We start from the raw sequence: 16,815 nt of genomic DNA, 5'->3' as shown, positions 1-16,815 counted from the left end.
GAATATCAACATTTACGTTTAAAGTCACCATTTCGTAAGTTCCATGGTCGATACAATGACCTTTTTCAGCAAGTACAATTTATCATTGAGTCAAATGTTAACTGTGGTTTATCATATTAATTGTTAGTCCATTATCTATACACTGACTGAATTAACGACGGATTTTTCCCGTTATTTAACGATCATGACAAGGACAACACGGCGGGTGTGACATGGGAACGCTCACTCCTCTATGACACCTGATCCCACCTCTGATGTTTTGGAGGTGTGTTTGCTCTGTCCCTGTTTTGTATTGTTTAATGGACTTTGATATTGAATGCTGTTTCTTTTCTCCATATCCTTCATGTAATAATATCCTGATGCTTATTGCTTTACATCTTCCTACTGATTCGATTCTCAAGAGCATGCAGAACCCACATTTTTACTGAAAACCTATAACATTTAATCCGAGCCAGACTAGTGACCAAAAATTAATATGCATGTTAAAGGGATTTAAACAAGCTTATTTAGAGTCGACTTTTCGTAAATTCTGTGGCCGTGTAACAATGGTATAATTAGCTAATACAGCCTACATATCATTGGGCCGTAATTTGTTTCATAACATATGATAGACCTTTGTTTTTATATTGAATTTGACAACGGTATCTTTAGTTTATACTTAATCAACCTAATCAACACACATAGCCAATGAGAAATTTGACTGGTCAATTGGGGATACTTACACATTCTTTGGACATACCATTATGCCATTATCTTAGATTTGTATTGTCTATAGATTTTTGAGCTTAACGTATATATGGGCACAACGAACAGTAATCAAGCTTAAAAAGTACATTGAAACAAAACATATCGGATATAGTTCAAAACTGGACATAATGGGAGCTTCCGTTATATTGCATATATTCATATTTGTATATATAATGAAACGAAGTGTGATTTTTCACTTTAAATATTGTATTATTGATGTGTTTGTTATATCACATTTTTTATTTATGGAATAGCCACGTGGCTTTCTGAGAGGCGTTAGAGTTTGATAAACAACCATAGGCCTATATATTTATGAGGAAAAGAGGAACTAAGATTCAGTAAATGTATATATACTTAGGGAAAAAAATTGTTGAGATATCATTTTTTCGTGTGCATAGAACTTGGCATAATTTATCCTATGTGTATGATACTGCAGTGTTGTAATACGCCTATGTTTATTGTAAATTACGGAACTTTTGTCAATAAAATGTTATCGTAAGCATGTTATTCGGTCATGATGAAACAGGTAGGAAACTTCTTTTTTAAATTCAGACAGTTATATAGAGAGAAAGATACAAACAACCATCAGGGATAGATCAGGTGCTTTGGAGGGCTAAGCATCCCCTGTCGACCGGTTTCACCAGTCTTATGCTCCTCCGTGTTATAATCAGGTTTACAGAAAAATTCATTTCTGCAGATCTGTACATACCTCTCCGAAAAAAAAAAATATTGATAGATCGGAGAGCTACAATGCCACCCAATGAAAAAAAAACTGTATATTTATTGCGCACAAAAATTATCTGAGTGTTTTACCTTATATGATATATCATTTGATTGATTGCATGTTGTTTTACGCCCCGTTCGAAAAATTTTCTCTCATATAGAGAGATGTCAACACATGCAGGTGAAAGGGCTTCAAATTTAGAGCTTAACTCTGCACTCATTTCATTGAGCAATGAGGGATCTTTATCGTGCAAACACAAGCTATGACATAGGGTCTAGGTCTTCATGTCACAAAGTGGATTCGAACCCACAACGTAAAGATCAACTCCTTTTTACTCTGCGATTTTTTTGCAGATGCTCCAATCACTGCACTACGCGGACGAAGCATGACGTATGAACCTAAAAAAAAATTTAATCTGTGGTATCATAGTAGTACCTAATTTGAAATTCAATTCTATTTTTAGCCATAATGATACATTATTTTCAAAGAAACACTACAGAAAAGCATTGGTCAATATGATTATTTGTATGACCTCTGTGCCAAAAAGTTAAAAATTCCAGCTTCTTGACGACGACAGTGTGACTGATAAAAATGCGCAATAAGTCACATTGTTATGTCTTTTGAAATTGTGTAGATTTTAAAATAAATATGCGCATTTTTACAAACTTGTGCGCTAATAAATTGCTCGGGAACTCTTCTATCAGAATACCTGTGAATTACAATTATAATAAAACAAAAGTGCTTCTGATCTGCCCGCTGATATTCTAAAATTTGTTTGTCTAGATTCCGTTGTCTATGTAATAATTTGCCAATTAGATGATTTAAGGTAGAAACAATAGATAGGCCAAATTTTTCCTTTCATTCTTACAACATCGATAGAAAATGATTTATGTGTATATTTGAAACTCCTTTTACTTTTATATGCCGATGACACTGTCATTTTAGCAGAAACTCCTGATGATCTACAAAATGCTTTGAATGAATTTGAAAGCTACTGCTCAGAGTGGAAATTACAAGTAAATATTGAGAAAACCAAAATATTAATTTTTTCAAAAGGTCCTTTGAACAAAAGAGTATTTTATTATAATAACAAAAGTCTAGAAACTGTCAAAGAATTTAAATATCTTGGTATCATCTTTTCAAGATCTGGTTCCTTTTTAAAAGCCAAGAAGCATCTCTGTGACCAAGCCCAAAAAGCAATGTACGGTGTTATCAGAAAAATAAGACAATTTAACCTCCCTGTAGTATGTCAACTTGATTTATTTGATAAAATGGTTTTACCAGTGCTACTTTATGGTTGTGAAATCTGGGGTTTTGAAAACCTAGATATTATTGAACGTGTACATTTAAAATTTCTGAAACATATTCTGTATTTAAAAAGTAGTACCCCGAATTATATGGTTTATGGTGAAACAGGACGTTTCCCACTATCTGTAATTATATATTCAAGAATAGTTTCATACTGGTGTAAGGTACTGAATAGCACAGATAAGAAAATTTCATGTATATTGTATCAATATTTAATTGCTAATTCACAATATGAAATTGGTAAAAACCCTTGGATTGACTGTGTTCATCGCATTTTTGATTCATGTGGACTATCTCATATTTGGAATGAACAGTTTTATTATCATCTTAATCAAGACTGGGTTACTGCTGTTGTTAAACAAAGATTGCAAGATCAATTTATACAAAAATGGTATTCTGATATTAATAGTTCTTCTAAAGGTATTTTGTATAAGACTTTTAAAACAAATTTTGAGTATGAAAATTATTTAAGTATTTTACCACTAAAATTCAGAAAAATACTTGTCAAATTCCGTACTACTAATCACCGTCTACCAGTTGAGCTGGGGAGATGGACTGGTATACCATTAAATGAAAGATTATGTACACTCTGTGATGCAAAACATGTTGCCGATGAATTTCATTTCATACTTGAATGTAATGCACTGTCAAAAATCAGGAAAAAGTATATTAATGAGTACTACTTTACTAGACCTAATATTTTGAAATTTTCTCAACTGATGACAAAACAAGATGCTATGTCGCTTAAAAAACTTTGTATGTTTATATCAAAAATATACGATTTAGTCTGTCCTCCATAATTTGTTCTCCTTATTTATTTCATTATTACATGTTTTATTTATTACATTTTTTTCTTCATTTTCTTTTTCCATTTTTCTCCCTTCTCATTTTCTGATTGTGTATATCATATACTTATACCTCTGACCTGATTATATATATATACATGTTGTAAATATTTATCTTTGTCCTCATGTACCAAGTATTTAATATGGTGTTGAGCGAATAAATGAACTTGAACTTGAACTTGATTTTCCTGAAACTTTGATATTTTGTTCTAGGATGCAAAATCTCTCTTTATATATAATATGAAAGAAATTCAACTACACAATTTTTGCCCTTATAGTTTGAAATACGGATTATTATACCTCTGTAAGAAGATTGTGAAATCAGACATTCGGTTCGAGAATGAGCCTTATTCTAAACTTATCAATTGATCTATTGAACATTTGTGGAATACTGTTTATAAAGATAACCTTTTTGTTACTTAAACTCCGTAAGTTATATTGATACTAGAAAATTAAAGTAAAATATCATGTTAAGGTAAGTCACTCCTGAAATTTGTTATATCAAGGATTTTTTGAGAAGTATATTTTGGATAAGTATTCATAAAGTGTAACTCAAAATCGCAAAGAAAATAGGGAGTCAGTGTGCATCCTACTGATCTACGGTACATTTAAGTTGACCTTTTTGCACTTAAATTTCATCTCTTTGGTTAATTACTTTAACCCTTATTATATTTGATTAGATGTAAGCATGGCAATAAATATAACCTTATTTTACGTAAAATAGTTTGAATAATATTTATCATTAAACAAATCTTGCAAATTAATGCGCGTAAATTATTGTGTGACCTTTTTGCACTAAAAAATAACATAATTTGGGTATTAAAAAACTTAATAGGCAATAAAAAAATTTCTTATATCAAACTTTTTACGACTTGAGTGCTGATCAGTCACAAGTATCGAGTAGTTTAAAATAATGAAAGAAAAAGGTGGGGTCAGTGATGTTAATTTTGAAATATTTGTCAAAATATGTGATTTTCAGGCAAAAAATGGTGTAAATTTGACCTTGACTTCTTTAATATATTTTCATTTTTTGGAAAAGTTTGTTGAGGGAAGGTGTAAAACTTAGTCTAAAAATATAAATTAAGACCTATATTAAATATTTTTAGCAATATCAAAACGGAAAATATTCTCCGAGTAAAAGTATGTGAGGCTAAATTTCCATTACATTAAATTTTATAAATGTGCAGATTTGCAGAATTTTCTGCTAAATATCCTTCCACCAAAAGAAATAGTCCCTCATAAATCTTGCTTCTTTGTAGATTTTTGAGCAGTTTTTTCATTGAATGTTAAAAAATTTACATTGTTGAATTCAAATATGTTATAAAAATTGAATTTTGATAAGTAGTTTTGAAGTAAAAGCTTCTGCGTGAACTTTTCTAAAAAGCTGACGAGTGACTTACCTTAAAATAGTACATACATAGCGTCGGAATTGAAAATTCATATGAAAATAGCCTACACTTTAAGTTTTCTTTAAAAAATGTATATATCTGTATAAAAAAAACCAAAACAGAATAATTCAAATAGGTCCCAGAACAAATTATGTAAAAATGAAGAAAATTGAATTATTTGTTTTACATATTTTGGCGATTAAAATAATTCCAATGGCAAAACAATTGAGAGATTCAGTAGAAAACGTCACAATATTTGACTTTTTACCTCTTGATATGACCTTGACCTTTAAAGTACAAAAATAATGGAGACTTATACATGTGTCCGAATATCAGTCCTTTTCTATATATGAAACAAAAGTTACACTGCATTGAATAACAGACTGTTACATGCTTGTTAATTGAATTTAGATAGCGCAGACACATTCTAAAATGTAACCTCCTACGTGACCAATATTATACAGGCTTCGCCTCGATCAATATCGATATTTTTCTAGTAAATAACAAACCATATTCAACACCAATATAGTCCATAATTCTTTTATTATATAGTCCGGATTTAAATTAAAAAGGCACTGAAGGATGCATGGCGACACCATTTTCCTTTCCCAACTTTCATAGTTCAATATGAAAAAATGCCCATATTACAGTTTGTAACCTCCGTGTTTTCTTTTCTGAGCTTCGCCATGTGTATGACGTCCAAATGTGTACCTAAAAAAAAAAATCCTGTGATGGGTTTGTACAACATTTCTCCTGCTCAGATACATAGCTGGCTGCGGTCGTTGCAACCATTGTTTACAACGTTGTTTGGGTGTTGGTTATAACAATTCTCTATCAAGAGTTATTTTCCACTACTCTCACAATACTGTCACGTTGATATTTTGGGTTACACGTGAACTTGTGTTGTATTTTATTTATTAGGGGAATCACTCGCTTGGGGGGTATTTTGACTTTATTCCTTATTTGGACTGCTCTACACGTGGGGCTACTTCCTGGCTTGGATTGCCCTCTACGGTGGCTGTAAAAATCCAAAGAATAAAGAAATAATATATTTTTAATAACTGAAATTTATTCTTTGAAATCGTCGATGAAAGTGTATTAATAATCTTATAAACAAACAGTCACCAGTTACAACTACAATGTAAAATATTATAAAAATATGTTTTAAAGTTAATACTGGTAACTGTACAGAGGGTTAAACAATGTAGGAAAAATCCCTCTGTAAAATGAAAATCTACACTTGCATAGATATTATATAAATCTAAACTACTAATGTTACAGCGGACAGTCTCGTAGCATTTATTACTAAACAGAGAAAATTTGGAAATAAAATATTATCTTTTTTACACTTTTCTTTCAACTTTAATCATAGATCATTGAAGTGGAAACTAGTCCGAACTAAAATCATTTAAATATAAAGGTAATCATAACAATCAAAAGCTTGTGTACTTACAATCTTATCTCTAAAGTCATTTTACTTTTCCAGCGCTTTTCGATACAAACAAACAACATTTTTACCTCCTTATAATAAAGAGCGCACAATGAATATAATGGCGCTAAATTTCAAATTACATTTCTAAAAACACTACATTTATTTGAGACTGTCGCTTAACCCGTTTATTACAATAAAACATACAACCATAAACTATACAAATACTAAATGAGGTCACTATGCATAAAACTTATGCAACAATAAAAACTTTAGGGGAAACTTAACTCAAGCTCAAATTTAGAATTAAGAAATACATAAAAATACTTATCAATAAAATACTTAATATTTTAAAATTTATTCATGAGCATAAAAAGAATTGCTTTAATAGAAAATGAATCAATTAACTAAAAATTATATGATTTACATACCTGTAAAAATCCAAAGAATAAAGAAATAATATATTTTTAATAACTGAAATTTATTCTTTGAAATCGTCGATGAAAGTGACCAAGCTTGGGCGAATTTTCACCGACGATTCCGCGTCTTTGGATTACAGGATTTTAGCCAATCAAAATTTAGAATTTCTTAATGAATAGCTGAAAGTTGTAAAAATTTTCCAAATAAAGACGATTAATTAAACAGAGTGATCACTTGACATAAAAATGACCGCCACGGTAATTGAGTAAACTTGAACACCTGGGCTTGACCTCAGACCCTTAGGTCTTCTTAACAAAAAGACAAAATCACAAAAGAGATTAACACTATTACGCAATTATTTGATTATCATGCTTATTGAACATCTGACTCTAAAAACTCATAGGTAAATTGTTTACCAAAATACAATAGAAATCCATTAGCTGGACATGCCAATATTTGTAAAAGAAAGTCCTTTTTTTCACCTGTATAAAAACTGTTTTATACTGAATAAACAAGGAAATCTTAGGTGACAAATTGAATTCTGACAATATAAAATACCTGTACTTTTTGTTACATTCTGACACTAATTATTGAAACTTAATTTATATTTTTCTCATAAAAATTTCTTCTTCTTTTTTTTATTAAACTAAATTCATATTTAACAAAATGTAATAAAAATGAAAATATATACAAACTAGAGCAAAGTTCGTTGCAAAGCAACGAGAAGGTCTTCCGTCCTGTTTGACCAGAAGTAGCTTTGATTTAAAAAAAAAAAAAAAAAAAAAAAAAAGAGAAATAATGCTCAAAAATGCTTTGAATCCTCTAATGCTATGTTAATTATTGCAAAATTAAGCCATTTTTTGCTACTTCCGGTTTGACCGGAAGTGACGACGACGCACAGAAAATTAATTTTTAAGCTCCCAGAGACATACGTTGTTCAAAATGGCACAAATACGCGTTTTCCGACTACTTCCGGTTTGGCCGGAAGTGACGACGCTGGACATATTTTGATGACTCCATTAGATTAAGCATAAAGTTTTCAACAACTTTGCTTCTTTGATGTATAACAAATTCTCAATACTTTTTGAGATGTTTGGAAAAAACTTTTGGTCCCTCTAGACCCCTTAATTTAGGGGTCAGCCCTTTTTCAGAGATATTATTTGAAAGATCTTCTAATTCTGCACAAATTATGTTCTATATACTTTAACAAAATAATTTTAGTTTAGAAGATAAAAAGCAAAACATGAGTAATTTTTAGTTCTTTTAAGCGTTCTAATTTTTGACCCTTATATTGCGCCATTTTGAATAGAGAAATCGAAAAACAAAAACCGATGTGCACAACTTCAATCCTTCTATTATCTAAAATCAGTAGAATTTCTGCTCCAGCTTTAGCCGTCTCTGAGCCTTTGTCTGGAAACGAAAGCCTATAAATTTTCGTTTAAAGGGCAATAACTCAAAACCGGAAGTGACTTTTTGAAATTTTAGTCAGCATTCAGATAGAGTTTATAAACGTCTATAACCTCTGAAAATTTGAGCGAAATCCGTTGAGTAATGAGTGAGATATGAGGCCTCAAAGTTGTGGTCTAGGAAGCAGAAGAAAAAAAAGAATAACTAGAGCAAAGCTCGTTGCAAAGCAACGAGTGGGTCTTCCTTCTTAGCTATAAGCAAATTAGTTTCTTTTTAGATTCTCAACTTTGCTAACGTTCTCTTTTTTGCTTTGTCCCCAAAACCCTTACTTGAATTCTATAAATTAGTGTGAGCATGAGTTCTAATGATACCCTCTCTGACAGCATTCTTGAAAGTGTACACACATTTAAACTTCCATTATTTTGAATTTTGATATCGGATATATCATCTTTGTTGCAATCATGTGCTGTAGCGAAATGTGTCATATTACAGAAACATAGGTGTTTTGCTGCATCACCATCTTAAAAATGGCTTTAAAAACGTTTTATATACAATATTTAACTCGAAAAAAAAAATTACACAAATTAAATTAAGTAATCCAAATGTGTTTATAATAATGATTAGCAATCTCCATTGTTTGACAATCAGTAAGTAGATCAATACTTTTACAAGAAACACACAGGATCGTGTTTTGTATGTTTTGGATTTGCAGCTTTCCACTGGCAAGTAGTGGTACCTCAACAGGAGTGTAAAATTCTCTGACATGTATACTGTAAACAAATAACATAGGGCTGTGTTTTTTTTTTTTTTTAGCATCTTTGGCAGAATGCAGCAACTACTAAATCAAGTACAAAGCTAAATGTTTTGTACATGTACATAAACACATAAATAAGAATACTAAGAAATATTCTAAATCAAATCTACTTTAACTTATTCAAAAGTCAATTTCCGCCAAAAGACAATATCCGCCAAATATCGTACACACTAAATATAATGCATTTAAAGTATTAAAAAAACAAATCTATTTTAAAGTATTGCCCTACATAAGAACCATTTGAATCCCCTATACTGAAGGATGCTCTATGCCAAGTTTGTCTTTAGCTCTAGAAAATGAAATTGTGAAATTCTAGACACTGGTGATAATGCAACAGGCACAGCTTTGCAGATTTAGTGCTTCATTGACTTTGAAATGTGACAGGAATCTGGACATCTCGTCAATCTTGTATTTGAAAACTTCATGTACATGTCCACTGTATGGAATTCCTTGGTATCCTGCACATGGTTATGCCTTAGTTGCATGTGCCAAAATAGCAAATTTCTTACATTATACAGTAAAAATACACATCCATGTATTACAAGATCTTATATTGCTGCTGAGGACAGAAGATCTTTATCTTAATTAACCATTAGAATAAGTAAGTTGAAACTTCGAAATAGAAGACCTTAATAAAGAGGTCAACATGCAAAACAAACAAAATATTATATTTAGAAATAACATTTATTCCAAATCCAATGTAATTACATGTATTTCTGTTACAAAATTTATTTCACTTGAAAAACTGAGAGCAATTGATATGTTCATATTTGTGATATATGATAAACGGTGAATTTAAAAGTTGTCTTCATGAACTAAAACTTGGCTTAACTTCACTATGCTGTTTATTTCTTGTCACATCAAAACAGATGCTCTTTTGGCAAATCATAGTCATGCTTTGTATCAAATTTCCGAATTCAGATGTGTCACACCTATCCAAAAAAAAAAAAAGAAATTTTTTAATTTATAATTCCTTGACTAATAAAATGTCAATTCAAGAGATAATTATAGGCTATCAAATTGAGTTCTAAGATATTGTCACATTTTTTGTGTATAATTTATTAATTTGTATAACACGAGTTCACACAACACGAAGTCTCCCTAACATGAGTTCACACTACGCACTCTTTGCTAACATGAGTTCACACATCATACTGTCAGGTTAGCAAGAGTTTACACAACACAATGATTAGCTAACAAAAGTTCACACAATACACTGTCTCCCTTACACGAGATTACACAACACACAGTCTCACTTACACGAGTTTACACAACAAGCCGTAAAGCTAACACGAATTCACACAACAGGCTGTCTCGCTGACATGAGTTCACACATCACACTGTCAGGCTAACATGATTTCACACAACACACTGTCCAGCTCTCAAAAGTTCACACAACACACTGTCTCGCTTACACGAGTTACACTACACGCAGTCTCACTAACTCGAGGTTACATAACAGGCTGTCTCGCTAACACAAGTTTACACAACAAGCTGTCAAGCTAACCTGAGTTCACACAAAATGCAGTCTCGCTAACACAATTTCACAAATCACACTGTAATGCTTACACAAGTTTACACAAAACATGCTGTATTGCTGACATGAGTTCGCACAACACACTGTCTTGCTAACATGTGTTCAAACAACACGCTCTTTCCCTAACATGAGTTCACACTTCACACTGTCAGGCTAACATGAGTTCACACAACACACTGTCTTGCTTACAAAAGTTTACACAACATGCAGTTTCGCTAACATGAGTTCACACAACACGCTGTCTCGCTAACATGAGTTCACACAACCTGCATTCTCGCTAACACTAGTTTACAAATCACACTTTCATGCTGACATGAGTTAACACAAAACACCCTGTCTTGTTAGCACGAGTTTACACAACATGCTGTCAAGCTTACACAAGTTCACACAACACGCTGTCTCGCTGACAAGAGTGTACACAACACGTTGTTAAGCTAACATGAATTCACACAACATGCTGTCTCCCTAACACGAGTTCACGCGACGTGCAGTCTCGCTAACACTTATTCAAAAATACCACTGACAGTCGCTAACACGAGTTTACACAAAACATGCTGTCTTGTTAACACAAATTTATACAACACGCTGTCAAGCTAACACTAATTCACACAACATGCTGTCTCGCTAACCTGAGTTTACACAACATGCAGTCTCGCTAACACTAGTTCACAAATCACACTGTCATGCAAACACGTGTTCACACAAAACATGCTGTCTTGCTATCAAGAGTTCACACAACATGCTATTTCGCTAACATGAGTTCACACAACACACAGTCTAGCTAACAAAAAGTTCACACGACACACTGTCTAGCTTACACGAGTTTACACAACATGCAATCTCACCAACATGAGTTAACACAACACACTGTATCGCTAACAAATTCACACAACATGATGTCTAGCTAACACAAGTTTACACAACATGCAGTCTCGCTAACCCTAGTTCACAAATCACACTGTCTTGCTAACACGAGTTTACACAACACACATTCTGGCTAACAGGAGTTCACACAACACACTGTCATGCTAACACGAGTTTAAACAAGACACACTGTCTTGTTAACATGAGTTTACACAACACACAGTCTCGCTAACAGGAATTTACACAACATGCTGTCTCTCTAACACGAGTTCACACAACATGCTGTCTTGCTAACATGAGTTCACACAACATGTAGTCTTGCTAACACTAGTTCACAAATCACACTGTCATGCTAACACGAGTTTACACAAGACACCCTGTCTAGCTAACAGGACTTCACACAACACATTTTCAAGCTAACACCAGTTCACACAACACGCTGTCTCGCTAACACGAATTCACACAACATGCTGTCTCGCTAACACCAGTATACACAACATGCTGTCTTGCTAACACCAGTATACACAACATGCTGTCTCGCTAACACTAGTTCACACAAGACTCCCTATCTTGATAACATGAGTTTACACAACACGCAGTCTCGCTAACAGGACTTTACACAACACGCTGTCTCGCTTACACAGTTAACACAACACCCTGTTTCACTAACACGATATCACACAACATGCTGTCTCACTAACACCAGTTCACACAACATGCAGTCTCGCTTACACTAGTTCACAAATCACACTGTCATGCTAACACGAGTTTACACAAGACACGCTGTCTCGCTAACAGGAGTTCACACAACACTCTGTCATGCTAACATGAATTCAGACAACACATTTTCAAGCTAACACCAGTTCACACAGCACGCTGTCTTGCAAACACGAGTTTACACAACATGAATTCATGTTCACACAAAACACTGTCAGGCTAACACGAGTTCACACAAAAACATTGTCAGCTTATACACTGTTTTACTAACACAAGTTCACACAACACACCGTCACATTGCTAAGTTTAAAGTTAGATTTGAATTTGAAAACATTTACCATTATATGGTAACATCTCTATATTAGTTAAAAATTCTCGAATAAGATCTAACACAACATACAATCAATCAAGTAGCATTAAGCCGCTGATCCTTACATGGCAGGTTCAAATCCCACTCCTGGATGTGGAGACAGCTCAAACAGGTTCTTCAGATCTGATGAGACTGTATAAATTGAGGTTTCGTTTCACAGTTGGCACAAAAAAATCCCTCACATCTCAAAAACCATAAGTGCTGAGTACATGTCACTGCTGTGTACATTTGCAGGCCTCTGCCAGCAAGTGATCATAGTGATGGCATCATAACATGACTGAAAAATATTTAAAAGGACAATAAACAAACAAATAAACCAATACTGCAGTCTTACCAAGGATATGGCCCTTCATGTAAGTGTCAAGAATTAAACAAAGTTAGAGCTAGGCTAAGTGACATCTCCATGAGTCATAAATTCTAGAATGGGATGTAAACATGGTAAATAACATACTGTATAATTAAATTATAATCAATAAGTTTATTTCATAGTGACTTCATATTAATAATTTAGAATTAAGAAATAGTCAATAACAAACACACAGTGTGAAACCTTGTCTGCATGTTTTACAGCACGACTCACAAAATTTACACAGCTATTATAATGTAGTGCTCACGCACTACGTGACATCATATTATAAATAATTTAGGTATTTTCCAACTTTTCCAAGTGTGATGATCCATAGAGCAGGAATGATTTTTAAGGGTTCTGCAAACCACAAGACATGGCCACTTAAATATTATAATTTTATCTGTCAGATGGGTAAATATTAGGGCTGGGTATTGAAAGAAATTTTTCGATACGATACAAATTGCAATACAGTGGTGCGATATGCAATACATATTACCGATACAGACAAATGAGAATTAATTATTATTTGCAATTTTTTTTAAGAGGTGATAGTGTTTTTTGATTAAAGCATAAATTTACAATAATAAAACATTTTAAATCCTTGTTTTTTTATTCTCTTTCAGTTTGAATGGACAAGTGTATGAAAGATTAATGTTATTTGCTCATATTTTTCTTCAGAAAAATCAAGTCATTGATCCACCTAGGTTTCAGACAAGCCCTTGTGCATGTAAATACAGTGGCACTGGTGCTAAATACCCGATGTTCTGAAGCAACAGACGACATCACACATTGACCTGTTTGACTTTGTTGATACTTCACTTGACGTCATATTCGTGGAAGTAATGGCAGATAGAATATTTCACCAAAGTTAAAATAAACTACGACTTCAAAATTCTGATTGAGATCTTATAATCGCAATATCGGTTTACATTCCATGACTTTTTTTTCGACGCACCATCTTACCTACCGGAATTGCTTCCAAGTTTCACAGTAGCAAACAGGTCAATGTTGCGATGCCGTCTGAGATGGGTAATAATATATAGGCTCATTGTTCCGCCAGAACTTGCGACCTCTTGTTGACAAATATAATTACATTTTGCCTTTTTGCTGCTGACTTTTACGTAGCGACCCTACACTTTTGACATGTTTACATGCGTTTAACCGATTTTAGATAAGTCGTTCGTAATGTTATTCACTTTCACGTTTTTCTTTCTCTTAATTAAACGTCGAAATAATCGAGCAATACACAAGCATCTCTGTATCGGTTATCGTATTGCTAAAAAATATTGATATATACTGATTACCGATATATTGATCCAGCCCTAGTAAATATATATTCAATATATAGCTTTTGTAGTGTCTAATCCAATCGCATTATATGAAATATGTCTTGTATTTAAGGTATGTTTTCAAGTTTCGTGTGAATTATTGGTGTGAGAATCACACAGAATTGCATGTAGGCATATTTTTCATGAAGTGTGGTTTTCACAAATCAATTTCACAGTTGGCTTTGTAGACAAACACGGCAAATGTAAATATATCCTGTTGATGTCAATTGTTGCGATGTAAACAAAACTTCCCACTGACTGAATATGAATGACGTCACAATAGAGTGGTGTGCATATTCAAGATTAAGACATTTTTGTGATCAAGCAGCCATGGGTAGGAAAGAGCTTTATTTAGACTCCGGACCATGGTTTGAGACGATGCCAGATCCCCTCCCCAAAACAATTTAAGTAACAATATGACAGTCAGACACTAACCGCAAGGAATACCAGGTTCACTATTTTAAGAAAATACAAACCCTATTTTATCCTTTTCACCGCTGCTAAAACTGCATCTTGCTTTTCACAACTTGATCTAAATGAAGTAGGTATCTAACTCATTTTTAATTCGAAATTAGATGTAATTTTAAGATTATTCAAAAGCTTTATAAGGTATTGCAGTAAAGATTTGATAATGTCTTAAGTGGGTTTACAGTCCAAGTCCTGACCAGAAATTAAAAAATAAATCAATTTATTAATGTAAACATAATTAATGACCTTGTACATGTTGTAACTTGTAGGCTTTTATGAAAATATCAATTCCTGTATATTTAACATGTGTAAATTTATGTTGATATGGAAAAAAAGCTTACCTTCTTTCAAAATGCCTGTGTTTTATATCGTTTATACTCCACAGCAAAGCCGAAGACACAAATACAACTGTTAACTGCGTTCTTACCAAGTTACTCCATAAATTATAAACGAAAGATGCAAAGGCGCCGTCAGAATTTCCTCGCGATCGGCACACAAAATCTTCGGACAGTTTAAACATTGGAATTAATACATCCATAAACGAATGCTCCATATGTAAGTAATCAGAGAGTTTATCTGCACACTATTCTAGCCGTGGATTGAATAAAGCGTGTATACAAACGCAATCAATGTTAAAATAAAGATTACATTCTATGTTTCACGTTTGTGCCATGCTGGTTCTTTTTCCCACAGTCCGACGCCGACTCGATGGGGCACACTAAAAACGGGATATACTAAAGATCTGATATTTACCTGACGTTCTAATTTTTAATTAAATGGTAATATTGAGTATTTTAAATTACTTATGTACTAAATTATAACTTTGATGCATTATGCTATACAAAATTTCAATTGTTTGGAATATTTACAGACAATTTAGAATCAAGCCAAATCAGTTTTTAGTACATCGCGTCTTTAGTGCCATCCTATATCCCACAATGCCGCGCGTTGTTTACAAACAAGAGACCCCGAAAAAAATCCTCTAAACTAATTATTGTACGTTGTGTACATCACAACATTTTAAAAATTTTTGAATAAAAAGAAAACAGAGAAACATGGAATCAAAACTATATTTTTCAGGTGCATCAATTAAAACTGTGCACATGCAGTAAAGGCTTGGCTGGCTATAGTAGACAACTTGTTCCTGAAAGGTTTCTCACATACATGTACTTGTTTTATATAAAAAACAATTAAATATAGCTGGTAGTTTATTTCTTTTTATATCAAATGACAAGATTTTATAAGTTCAAAATTATTTCAGTCAAACTTTTTCATAATATACCAATATTTTTAGCTATCAGAAAAAAGCGTGTATGATCTATTAACCCCTAATTATAGGGGCCAGCCCCTTTTCGTTAATCAAATATGAAAGCTCTCGTAATTACCCACAACTTTTGTTCTATATTTCTTACCAAATTATTCTCGGTTTAAAAGTTATTACACAAAAAGTAGCAAAAATTCAAAGAAAAAAAATTACTAAACTTTGCCGTTTTATAGCTTCCAAACTTTAAGAAATCAGCTATATAATTTTATCGTTGTGCACATCTACAATGTATTGGCTACAAGTTCTCCAACTTTCGTGTAAATATCTTATGTCGTTTTTGAGATTTTTAGTGGAAACGAGACATCAAAAATTTTCAATTAAAGGGCAATAACTCACAAATAAAGGCATGCATCAAAAAACTGAAAACAGGTTTAAATAGGTTTTACTACAAGCTATCTATCCTGAAAGTTTCATAACGATCCGTCCAAAGGTCTTTGAGAAATCGCCGGTCAAATATCGAGCGGGAAAAAAAAAAAAGAATAATAAGAAACAATAGAATAACAGTAGGGTCTTCCGAAGGAAGCGGAAGACCCTAATAATCTTTACCAACAGAATCAGTAGAAGGTCTTCCGTTGGAAACGGAAGACCTTAAATATTGAATTTATTACAATATTGCTTTTTATAAAAATTTTCTATTTTAATAAAAATTTGTGGGAAGACAATACCTCTGTCAACGCTCGTTGTACAAGATTCTTGTACAAATTTTAAACGGCGAAGATTCGAAATTTAAATGATAATTAATTATTGTAATTATCAATAAAGATGATAATTCATCA

At 32.8% G+C, this 16,815-nt stretch overlaps 1 long non-coding RNA gene across 3 annotated transcripts; it reads right to left on the bottom strand.

Moving 5' to 3' along the window:
* Positions 1-9,747: 9,747 nt before the first annotated feature.
* On the bottom strand, positions 9,748-15,457 carry LOC134268978 (uncharacterized). 3 transcript variants are annotated; one of them, XR_009992477.1, is made up of 4 exons: positions 15,057-15,457; positions 14,724-14,779; positions 12,636-12,847; positions 9,748-10,014 (listed from the first exon to the last, which is right to left on the bottom strand). It is a non-coding gene; the product is annotated as an uncharacterized LOC134268978 (long non-coding RNA). The 3 variants fall into 3 exon arrangements; XR_009992478.1 differs by lacking the exons at positions 14,724-14,779; positions 15,057-15,457 and adding an exon at positions 13,620-13,638 and having other exon boundaries at positions 9,751-10,014; XR_009992476.1 differs by lacking the exon at positions 14,724-14,779 and having other exon boundaries at positions 9,752-10,014; positions 15,057-15,446.
* Positions 15,458-16,815: the final 1,358 nt, after the last annotated feature.

Source organism: Saccostrea cucullata, unplaced genomic scaffold (assembly GCF_032062105.1).
Source record: "Saccostrea cucullata isolate Sc308-1 unplaced genomic scaffold, CSIRO_AGI_Scuc_v1 ctg250, whole genome shotgun sequence".
In the NCBI taxonomy this organism is placed as follows: Eukaryota; Metazoa; Mollusca; class Bivalvia; order Ostreida; family Ostreidae; genus Saccostrea; species Saccostrea cuccullata.
This window is presented reverse-complemented; position numbering and strand designations above follow the sequence as displayed.